Source organism: Rhinoraja longicauda, chromosome 2, assembly GCF_053455715.1.
Source record: "Rhinoraja longicauda isolate Sanriku21f chromosome 2, sRhiLon1.1, whole genome shotgun sequence".
Lineage (NCBI taxonomy): Eukaryota > Metazoa > Chordata > Chondrichthyes > Rajiformes > Arhynchobatidae > Rhinoraja > Rhinoraja longicauda.
In genome coordinates, this window is record NC_135954.1 from 72,172,984 (window position 1) to 72,185,226 (window position 12,243).

The 12,243-nt window shown below is 41.4% G+C and overlaps 1 protein-coding gene across 5 annotated transcripts in view; it reads right to left on the reverse strand.

Moving 5' to 3' along the window:
* LOC144605587 (retinoic acid receptor beta-like) overlaps positions 1 to 12,243 on the reverse strand; it is a 405,202-nt gene that overhangs the window by 15,304 nt on the left and 377,655 nt on the right. The window lies entirely within an intron of this gene.

The following is a 12,243-nucleotide window of genomic DNA, read 5'->3' on the forward strand; positions in this document are numbered from 1 at the left end:
GCCTCAGAATTCCAATCACATGGTTCAGTCCAGACCTATTTGTGAGTAGTTACACAATCTCCACATTTCTCCCTGGGAGCTCTGCTGTCCTCCCACATCCCAAAGATGGAGCAGTGGGGAGGTTGATTGGTCGGTTAATTGGCTTCTGTAAATTACCACTGGTGTACTAGAATGATAGGACATGAGTATGTGTGGAAGATTAGGTTGTGGGAAAGTAAGTGGGGGAACGTGATTGATTATATTACACTGAGTGGTGGCATAGTTTCAATGGCAATAGACTTCTTCTATGCAAATATCATATGAAATTAATTCACTAGGAAGGCAAGGATTGATACTGCCCTAGCACACACTCAGGGTTTATTGCGTTGATGAACATTATGTGTATGGAACCATGTAACCCAAAGTTGTAATGTGCACAATATCTGCTATTTGGTTTCAATCACATTCTGCAATCTATGATAGACTGCTATTTAATTCCAAAACACAAAAGAATCCTGTGCCATGCAATGCAATAAGCTCTGTTCCTGTGTATGCCATTTTGTTTTCATAGTAGAAGCCGATAGTAAATCCGCTGTGTTAATGCACCTCTGAGAAGGCATGTTATAGTAAATATGCAGGTGCTGGGTTGTATTATATGAAAAAATGTTCACTTTAGGGAATCTGGATGGATGGCTGAGAAAGGAAACAAAACTGAGAAACCTATTACAATCAGGCTGCATAATACTTAAATCATGGGGATTATTTACTGACTTTTACACTCTTAAACTGTATTAATGTTGAGCCTATTAATATCAATAACATGCATGCTGTATAAATGCAGGCTGTGTATGGTTCCAAACATATTTTAGCTGTTGTCGACACCTTATAACCTCAGCAGCAAGTTAACAGTGGGACTATTCGTTACAGACTGACTGCAAAAAAAATCAGGCAGCTAAGACTAAGTGAGAGTGAAATGAATTCTTTCATTGTGGTCTGAGTCATAACTTTCCAATAAATTTAAAAGACATACATCAAGTATGTAATTTCCTTTTTTTCATTTTTAGGCAGATTTACTGAGTATTAGAGAGGAGTGCTCACAGTCCCACATTTAGTGATAGAGGGTCATTGGATCATACAGTAACTTCACTGATCCTATTGTGGAAAATCTCATATCCATGGCAGTTTCTATTAAATTCAGCATCGAGTTTATTTTTACTGCTAAATATATAGTCATATGATAGCATGACCTAGGTCATGAGAATGAAAACCCTTATTGTGTGTGTTGGATATTCATTGTGCCCTCACAGGGATTTATCCCATCTTCCATATGATGGTTTGGTGGGATCAGACTACTTTTAAAATAGTATGCTGCTTATAATAATTGATTAGATATACTTCACAGTGATTCAGTCTAATCTTCATTGATTTATGTATTCTGACAATGTATGTTAAAGTAGGAAAAACTATCACCCTTGAAACAAGTTTTTTTTGTGCTGGCAGGAGGCTCCTAACAAGAGGTTTAGCTGCCGCATGCCTCATTTCCAAGTCTGCTTCAGACTGTCTGAAACTAGTGCAGCATTTTAGTGCAGACTGTTGTTAACTCCCATTGCCTGATGAAAACCATACTGTAACTGCTTTGAAAGGTTCTGTTAGTGGCCTCATTGACTCATGTCTCATCTATGGTCATATCTTCTGCATTTTCATGGCGGATGAGGCAAAGTCCTAAATCGGACTGGACCAGCACAATTCAAGCAAATTCCAGACACACATAGAATCTCATTAACAGCTGACTGCAGTTAAGAGGTGAGGTAAGAGTGACAGGTCAGATAAAATTGACTGGGTACTCTCTAGCATGAGGAACTACATCAAATTATACCTTGCAATATCTGCTTCGTAGTGCCATGTTGCTGGGACAATAAGTCAGTATTGGTCCAGACACGGCATCATTGGGCACAATCAAGACAATTGGTTGTTCATAGTGCAACGTCGAACTGCAACTCCATTAAGATAAATCTCATATTTGACTTGTATCCTTTCACATGACCCAGATTGCAATCCAGACTTTACCCTACCACACTCCAATTGCTCCAATGCCCCTCGAAGTTCAAATCCCCAAAATCCACTTCGCTACATTATCAATTGTTTTGGCCAAGCAACCACGCTCTGTCCGTGTGACCATCTGGGTCTCCCAGATGCCATCCATTCTAATTCCCCTTCTCATTCCCACACCACCTTATTTGTCTTCGGCCTCCTCCACAGCCAAGGGGAGGGCAAATGCAAACTCCAGCAATCAGATGTCATATTCTGCCTGGGCAATCTTCAACCCAATGGCATGAACGCTGAATTCAGAGTTTTAGGTGACTCACACCCATTCTGATTCTTTCCCATTCCTCCTATCGACACTGTTTTCTTACACGACCCCCTTGTTCCCACTATACCTTAAGACCCTTGTTTCTTTCCCCTCCCCCACCTACCCCATCTGTCAATTGCACACATTGCCACTGGATCTCAAACTGCTCCCACTAATTACCCTTCCTCTACCTTTATTGTTCCAATCTGCCACAATCACCCCATGTTTGGTCCCGCTCTTCACCTTCCTGTCTTATCAGATCCCAGAATCTGAATCTTGGCTGTTCATTTCCCTCCACAGATGCTGCCTGAGCTGTTGTGTTCCTCCAGCAGCTCTCTTTTTTTTTGCATTCGCAGACTTTTGATTTGGGTCCTTATAATAGAATTGGGCCATTCTCCCTCTCAAGCATGTTCTGTCATTTAATGAAATCATATTTCATCCACCTGTTTTGGTTTAATTTCCTTTTGTAACCGTGACTCGCTGAAATCCAAAGTGCTGGAGTAACTTAGCGGGCAAGGCAGCATCACTGGAGCTCATATCCTCTACAAATGCTGCCTGACCCACTGAGGTACTTCAGTACTTTGTGCCTTTTTGCAAAGCAGCATTTGCAGTTCCTTTTGTCTAAATCTTAGATTTAAACTCATTTCTTGAGCTGGCATCAATTACTGTTTGTGTGAGGTAGCTGCACACCATTCTAACAGACTAAGTTTGAACGTCTCCCAAATTCTCTTCTCATGGTCTGGTTCTCTGATCACATTCCTCTGATGTGATTAGATGATAATTAGAACAGTTTATCCACTTTGTTAGAAAAATATAAATACAGAGTATATTTTAAAAGGTGACACACCTGGAAACAATGACCTCAAAGGGACATGTCAGCAAATATGTAGATACAGCAGGCCCGTTAGGAATGGAATTTGCAAGAGGATTTCAGTGCAGGAGTATAGATATATTACCACAATTAAATAGGGACCTGATGCAGCCACATTTGGAGTATTGCACATAATTTTGGCTCCTTCGCTTGAAAAGTGGTTCTACTTTCTACAGAAGATTTGCCAGAAGTTCCTGGCAAAAAGGGTTCTATTCTCCACGGTTTACAGGAATCAGGGATAATGAAACACACAACATATTGAATGGTTAAGTGGGTAGATATGGGAAGGCTGTTCCTTTGGGCTGAGGAATCTCAAACTATGGGTCACAAAATAAGAGGGTGGCTATTTCAGACTGAAATAAGGAGGAATGTCTTAACTTACACGCAGATGAATACATGGAAGTCTTTACATCAAATGGCAGTGGAGGCTCATTCTTTGAGCTACCGGCAGGTTTCTGTACATTAGAAGAAGCAAGGAATATGAAGATTTGCAAAAAAAATTTGTTTGATTAAATTAGCCTAAATTATCTTGAATGCTCCATTTGGTCACTCCCATTTCAATGAGTGAGACCTGTATTTTTCACAGACCTCGTCTACACTGTAATTTTATGTCTGATGAAAAATGGATATTGCACAATATTTGATAATAATGTGCATTCCCGGAGGCCTCGGTGTGCTTACTTGTCACAAAGACAGAGTGATTGCACCTATTTTCTGAAAGTGTGCTCTTGGGATTCATTGTAGCCGAGGTTGTTTACTTATTGTTTTTTCTTAATCCATCACATTGTCCTCACAAATGCCGCCTCAGGTGATAGAATTTCAAGGTCAGTGACATTCAATATGCACCCTGTATAGTTCTGTGAAAAATGAAAGCTGGTCCATCTGGAGTCTCTTTGCTATTTGGTCCCACTTTGGTCTGAAGAGTTTCTGCAGTGTTTGTCTCAATTTCCTGCCTTTGGTGGGAAAATTGGATAATCCTCGGCTGCAGGTCTTTGTCTCCGGCAACTTTCATGTCTCATCTAAGTTAATACATTTTGCAATGTTAACGTTGCTATTCTCAACACAGGAGTTAAAGTCGGCATTAATAATAAGCTCTCAAATTCCTCTGGTTTCACCCTGTAGCAATTGTATCTAAAATAATTATCTCTTTGTGAGTTGCAACAGCAGATTCATTCTCTCCCTTACCCTGAAGACAACTAACCGGTTTGGAAGAAAGACAACTGACTGGGTCATTCACAATCATTGTTTGTAGACATCACCAGTAGACGGAGTCTGTGGTAGACTTATGCTATTTGCTGTTCACCACATAAAATTTGTGAACTTGTCAGTTAAATAACTATAATGCCCTATTTCTGCATATTTTAGGACCTGCAAAATAAAGCTGCCATCTCGCTGGTATTTAAAGGCTTTTTAGTGTTTATCTTCATTATAAAGCATTCCCTAGTGCTAGCCTCCCACAGTCGGCTGAGACTATATCTTGTAGTTAGTAGAAATAAGGTTTTCTGTTATTCAAAGCATACGTGAATTTTCAGACTGACTTTGATTTATTGGCGGCTTTCCATTAAGGCAGAATTGCAACATTTGCCTCAGCAATTTGCAGATGGTTGTTCAGATGGATATTTCAGAGATCATACATGAAACATAGAACAGTACAGCACAGGAACAAGCTCTTTGCCCGCAATGGTCTGTGCCGAATATGGTGCCAAATTAAACGAATCTCCTCTGTCTGCACATGATCCATGTCCCTCCATTCTCTGCATATCCATGTAACTAAACAAAAACCTCTTAAATACCACTATCATAGCTGCCTCCACCACCACTCTGGCAGTTCATTCCAGGCACTCGCTGTCCTCTGTTTAAAAAACCTCCCTCGCAAATCTCCTTTAAAATTTGCCCCTCTTACCTTAGAGTTATGCCCTCTGGTCTTTTACATTTCAACCGTGGGAATAAAGTTCTGATTGTCTACCCTATCTTTGTCTCTATAATTTTATATTCTTCTATCAGGCTTCCGCACAGCCTCAGCTACTCCAGAGAAAACAATCCAACTTTATCTAACCTCTCCTTTTAGATAATATCCATTACCATTAATTCAGATCAGATATTGTTTATCTCCATTCTTAAACTAGGCAAAGTGGAGAATGAGTGTGTGCGTCCATCTGTGTCTGTCTGACCAGGACACAAGGTTCTCAATCTCCTTCTATACTCCGTCTCATCATTATTTGATATCCAGCCCACAATGGTCGTGTCGTTTGTGAATTTGAAAATTGAACTGGATTTACACATGGTTGCATGGTTGTGGGTGTACAAGGAGTAAAGAAGGGGGCTGAGAACGCAGCCTTGTGGAGCACCCATGTTGAGGATTATCGTAGATGATGATTTGTTCCCTATCCTCATTGATTACAGTTTGTTGGTCAGGAAGTTGAGGATCCAGTTGCAGAGATGAGTGCTGACACCAAGTCCCGCAGGTTTGGTGCTAAGCTTCGATGGTACAATGGTATTAATGGCAGAGCTATAGCCTATGAATAGGAATCTGACGTAGGTGTCTCTCTTATCCAAGTGTTCGAGGGAAGATTGTAGGGCGAGGGTGATGGCACGAGTGTGGTCCTGTTGTGGTGATAGGCGAACTGCAGTGGGTCTAGGCCGCTGAGTAGACTGGATTTAATGCGTTCCATAACCAACCTCTCAATACATTTCATGATGATGGATGTTAAGGCCACTGTTCGGTAATCGTTTAGGCATTAGGTCTTGCTATTCTTTGACACTGGGATGATGGTGGTCTTCTTGAAATTATTAAAAAGGATAATAGAATGATCACTTTTATTGCAAGGAGGTTGAGAGGCAATAGGTAGAATTCATGCTCAATGGTTCAATGGATATTTATTGTCACATATATAATTAAACATTACATAGTGAAATTAATTTTGCATATAATGCCACGCCATTTCATCATTCAAAGTCCCGGCCAGGCCAAGCAGGCTAAAGTCCCGGCACAGGCCAAGCAGTGTTCTCCACCACTGCAGGCCGTGTCCACTCCACATGCTCAGCCTCTTGGATCGGCGCCTAGTTGTGCTGAGCCCCAGGCTGCTGTAGGGCCTCCAGCGGCACACTCACTCGTCAAGGCAGTGCACTCCCTCCCACAGCCGATCTGCTTACCAGCCCTTGCTCTGACCTCTTCCACTCTGGGTGGGCGAACCGGGCCTCCACATAGGTTCCCAGTCCGTGGCGCGGGTCCTCAATCCACAGTGGGCGAGCTGGGCCTTCTGGGCGGGTTCCGGTCTCCGGTCTCTGGCAGGTGAGTTGGGCCGACCAGGGGGGGCTTCGGTCTGTGGGCCGCGGTTCCTTGGGATACTCCCGCCATGCGCGCGCACGGCTCCTCGGGGTATGATCAACATGGACATTGCGGGCTGAAGTGCCTCTTCCTGCGCCGTTAGTCATATTGTCATATTGACTATGAAAAAACCTTGCTTTCAGCATAATTATAGGCACATAGACTAATAGCAGTAACCAGCAGTACTTCATCACTTGCTGCAGTTTGCAGATTCTTCTCGGGATTTTGCTTGCCCAAAGGTATAACACCTCATTTCCACACTGCCAGGAAAATGGGGCATGTTGCAGTGCCTCACAAACATCTTTGACTGCAAAACCTCTTCTCAAATGCATAGGTAATCATGAGTCCCTAATCTAAACCATAATTGTATCTAATATTCATAACATGAAAGGGCTGTATTCAACATCTGTTTCAATAATGCCTATGTAAGCTATGTATTTTCCTTCAAAAGGCAAATTCCATTCAAATCTTAATAAACATCAATTAAATAGCATCAGTTCTAAGGTAATGTAACCCACTCTATACTAAAAAATATGGTGTCAATTTTTCATCTGTTGGTACTAATAATAATAAAATTGAATTTATAATGAGGGTCTATTTTTGATCTTGTTCAGAGATATGAAAAATAATAAGTTAGAATTGCAATAATAGTTTAAAACCTTTCAAGGAGTTGGGTGTCAGCGTTTACTGTTGTCAGCTATTGCTGCACCACCATGTTGGTATGGCTCTCCCTGCCCAGTCCAAGTTGGCATAATAGTATAAGAAGATAACTGCAGATGCTGGTACAAATCGAAGGTATTTATTCACAAAATGCTGGAGTAACTCAGCAGGTCAGGCAGCATCTCGGGAGACAAGGAATGGGTGACGTTTCGGGTCGAGACCCTTCTTCAGACTGACCAAGTTGGCGATGAGTTCTCTCTCCCGTTTATAAGATGTAAACCAGAAAGTGAGTGCTGCACCAGCATAGCAATTACAAGCAGATTCCCACATGTTCCTAATGGGATTTGTATTTTGTTGACCCACTGGAAATTCCCCATGGCGGCTTGTTGCTGAAACGGTGATGTACAGTCACCTAACATTTCTTGGGCGTTTTGGTAATTTTGTTGTAAATCTGTACAGGTTTTGGGTTTGCAATAAAATACCAGGACAGAATTGAGGGACTGAATTCCCTTCTACCATTATGTCCCTATATGCTTGTGCTTGCATAAAAACACCCACAGGCTACTCAGTTCATTTTAAATCTCAAAGGTTAAGCTCCAGTTGCACACATCTTAAACATGGAGTTCATATCATTGTTACCGCCATATTTAACTATTCCGACATTCCTGGCTGGCCTCCATTGTTCTATCTATCAAGCACTAGAATCCTTCCAAAACCTCACTACCCACTTTCTAACTCTCTGTTCCTTTAAATCTTCATCTCTGTGTTCACATTGGCTTTGGTTATGTAACACCTAAATCTCCCTTCCCAGCCACCCCTGGGTCCACTGCTCTGCAAACGTCTGAGATATTTATGCACACGCACACACAGATATGGTCTGCTGAAATCTGAAAGTGGCATCACAGGTGGATAGAGTGGTCAAAAAGGCTTTTGGCACATTGGCCTTCATCAGTCAGAACATTGAGTAGAGAAGTTGGGAGGTCATGTTACAGTTGTATAAGATGTTGATGAGGCCACATTTAAAGCACTGTGTTCATTTTTTTGGCACTATGTTATCGAAAAGATGTTGTTAAGCTGGAAAGAGTACAGAGAAGATTTACGAGGATGTTGCCAGGAATTGAGGGCCTAAGCAACAGGGAAAGGTTGAGCATGCTAGGACTCTATTTCTTGGAGCATAGGAGGATGAGGGGTGATCTTATAGAGGCGTATAAAATCATGAGAGGAATAGATTAGGTAGATGCAGAGTGTCTTGCCCAAAGTAAGGGAGTCGAGAATCAGAGGACATAGGTTTAAAGTGAGGGGGAAAAGATTAAATAGGGATCTGAGGGGTAACCTTTTCACGCAAAGGGTAGTAGGTGCAGGGAACGAGTTGCCAGAGCAGGTAGTTGAGGCAAGTATTATCGTAAAGTTTAAGAAACATTTAGACAGGTACATGGAAAGGACAGGTTAGAGGGATATGAGCCAAATGCAGGCAGGTGGGACTAATGTAGATGGGATATGTTGGCTGGTGTGGGCAAGTGTGGCCGAAGGGCCTGTCTCCACACTGTAAGACTCGATGAGTCTATCTCAAATTTGGCCAAACCATGATAATATTAAAATCTGGAATTTCCTCTTTAAAAATCTGCACTTTGAACCCTCACACCTGCACATGTGACTCTTTTAAATTTAATTCTATGACAACACTTTGAATTATCTGCACTCATAACTTTTTATGTATTCCTGTGTCAAGTTTGTTTGTTGATGCACTTGTGAAGTACCTAAATATGTTACTATATATCAAAGATACTTTATGTGCAAGTTGCTGTTTCTCATTGAAGAATAGGGTGAACACAACTCTCCACAACAGTCTTGTTGTATCAGTATTTTTTTTAGATTTGTGAGTTGTTGCTGGTGAGCAATGAATGATCATGCCAGATTCATGCAATAATTTAAAACTAGATTATATTTTCTGATTCAATCAATACCTGAGTGAATAAACTGCAGGATCAGTAGAAGACATCAAGGAACACCAATGTATGAAATTGTTCATTTGATTGCCCCCAATAGACTGCTCAATAGTGGGTGTTCCCAATGTTGAAGAAGGATGTACAGTGATCTGAAGCCTTGCTGCTGCACTGCTATTTGTATTCCAGTGTTTCCTGCCATGTCGTGTTACTGTTTTTATTAGTGTGGAGATGTCTACAATGTTTACTTTAGGTGAATTGGGTATTTAATGGCTTGTTTATTCAATGAAGTCACTGCTACTAACCTGCAGGGAGTGCTTTGATAGTTTTTGGCCAAGTTTGTTTTTAGTCAAGTGGCTGGAGAGATTATTGTTGAAGTGCAAAAGTGTTGCCAGATTGACCAAGGCTACCTGAATGCAATTTACCAGATCACAGCTTTGATTGGAAAGCAAATACTATAAATTAATATGTAGGATTAGACGAAACTTTAAAAATACAGTGCAAACATTTCCTTTTGTGATATACTCGGCAGAATAAATTGTGGAAAAGTTATATTAAATTCAAATATCTTTTTCAGCTAATATGGAATGACTATTTGATATTTGAAATTTAAAAAAATTCAATTTCACATCAAAAATCTTCTGTCATGTCCGTCCATGGTCAAATGAAAGAACAGGTAGGCTAGTAATTGAGTTGGGAAGTTATTTCACTTCCTCTTCAACCAATCTATTTCAGAAAAGGCCACAGTGGGTCAAAGCACTGTGCATTACTATGGAGATGTCACACTTGGAGTATCATGTGCACTTCCCGTGTTGACGTTGGAGAGAGTCCAGAGGAGGCTTACCAGAATGATCTTGGGGATGACTGGGGTTAACATATGATGTGCGTTCAATGGCCTGTACTAGCTGGACTTTAGAAAGTTGAGAGGGACCTAATTGAAACTTACTGAATAGTGAAAGGCTGGATAGAATGGAAGTGGAAAGGATGTTTCCACTAGTGGGAGAGTCTCGGATCAGAGGGCACAGCCTCAGAATGAAAGGATGTACCTTTGGAAAGGAGATGAGGAGGAATATTTTTAGCAAGAGCATGGTGAATCTGTGGAATTCATTGCCACAGACGGCAGTGGAAGCCAAGTCTTTGGGTATTTTAAAAATAGAGATTTTAAAGCTCTTGATTAGTAAGGGGGTCAAAGGTTATGGGGAGAAGGCAGGAGAATGGGGTTGAGAGGGAAAGATAGATCAGCCGTGAATGAATGGCGGAACTGTGCATTAAGAAGGAGACACACTAAAGAAAGTGCGCATTAAGAAGGCGACACTTTCTATACTACAAAAGTGATCAGAAATCTGTGGACACCTTTAAATAATCTAATGGAAGTTGTATGTCCATTCATCGGAGTCTGGATTCAACAAATGAACATATTGATTTTTATAAAAGCAATAAAACAGAGATATTGGAGAAAAAAATGAGGACTCGTAAAGCATAAAATCTTTTGTGAAAATACTTTAATCTATCAATTCATTCCTCTGATATAGGCATATGATTTAACTGGGTCTAGCCAAGGCTGCTGGCAAAAATGACCCAGACAGCAGGGAATTATCCGTTGAAGCCATGGCTCCAGAGAATTATACATGAATGACAAGATTCAATTAGCTCAGTCAATTCATTCTATTAATCAAAAATAACTGAATATACTGAACGGTTTCTAGAGTTAGCAGCTGATAAACATCATCAGTTTTAGAGCTACATAGGATTTCCATGCACGGACTGCTGCAGTCACTAATTCCATCAAGGGCCAAATAACAAGCCTCTGTTCTCATCAAATTTCTCATGCAAGGTTGGAGATCATTTTGAGAGAGCTGGCTGGTGTTTAGTTTATAGTTGTGGCATAGATCTAAACTCATTTTGAGATCACATTGCACAGTGGCGCAGGGGTAAAGTTGCTGCTTTACAGTGCCAGAGACTCAGGTTTGATCCTGCCTACAGGCGCTGTCTGTACGGAGTTTGTACGTTCTCCCTGCGACTGCATGGGTTTCCTCCGCGTGCTCCAGTTTCCTCCCACATTCCAAAGATGTGTAGATTTGTACCTCACGGTGCCTTCGCAAGGCCACCAACATAATCAATGTCACACCCTGGCAATCCCCTCTTCTCCCGTCTCCCATCAGGCACGAGGTATAGAAGAAGGTATAGAAAACACACAGCTCTGGATGCAAGGACAGTTTCTTCCCCGCTGTTATCAGGCGGCTGAACCATCCTACCAATGACCAGAGAGCAGTCCTGAGCTACAATCTACCTCATTGGAGAACCTCAGACTATCTTTGAATGGACTTTACTGGACATTATCTTGCACTAAACATTATTCACTTTATTTCCTTTATCATGTATCTGTACACTGTGGATGGCTCGATTGTAATCATATATTGTCTTTCCGCTGACAGTTTTGGCATGCAACAAAAGTACTAGTGTTTGGGTGATTGCTGATCAGCACAGACTCGGTGGGCCGAAGAGCCTGTTTCCATGCTGCATCTCTAAACTAAACTAAACTAAACTAAACTAATCTAAACTATCATCATAGAATCACAGCACAGAAAAGTGACCTTTCGGCCCAACTTGTAGATGACGACCATGATGCCCTTCTACGCTAATCCCATTTACCTGCATTAGACCTGTGTCCTTCCATGATTTTCCTCTGAAGTATCTGTCCAAACACATTTTAAACAATGTAATTGTATTTTCCTCCATTATCTCTTCTGGCAGCTGGATCCAGCTAACCACCACACCTTGTGTAGAAAATGTACCCTTCAGACATTAAATTGATCTGTACTCATCTTAAACTTGTGCCCTTTAGTTCAAGACACCCCTGCCTGGAAAGAGGCTCTGACTATCTGCTCAATCTATCTTCTCAATCTATGCCCCTCACAATTGTATAAACCTCAATATGGTCACCCCTCAGCCTCCAACGTTCCAAATGAGAATAAACTCAGTCTATCCCAACTCTTCGTATAATGACAGACCTCCATTCCAGGCAGCATCTGGTGCATCTGTTCCGTACTTCTTTGCTACCACCTCCTTCTTGTAGTGTGCCGATCACAATTGTGCACAGCACTCAAACCAA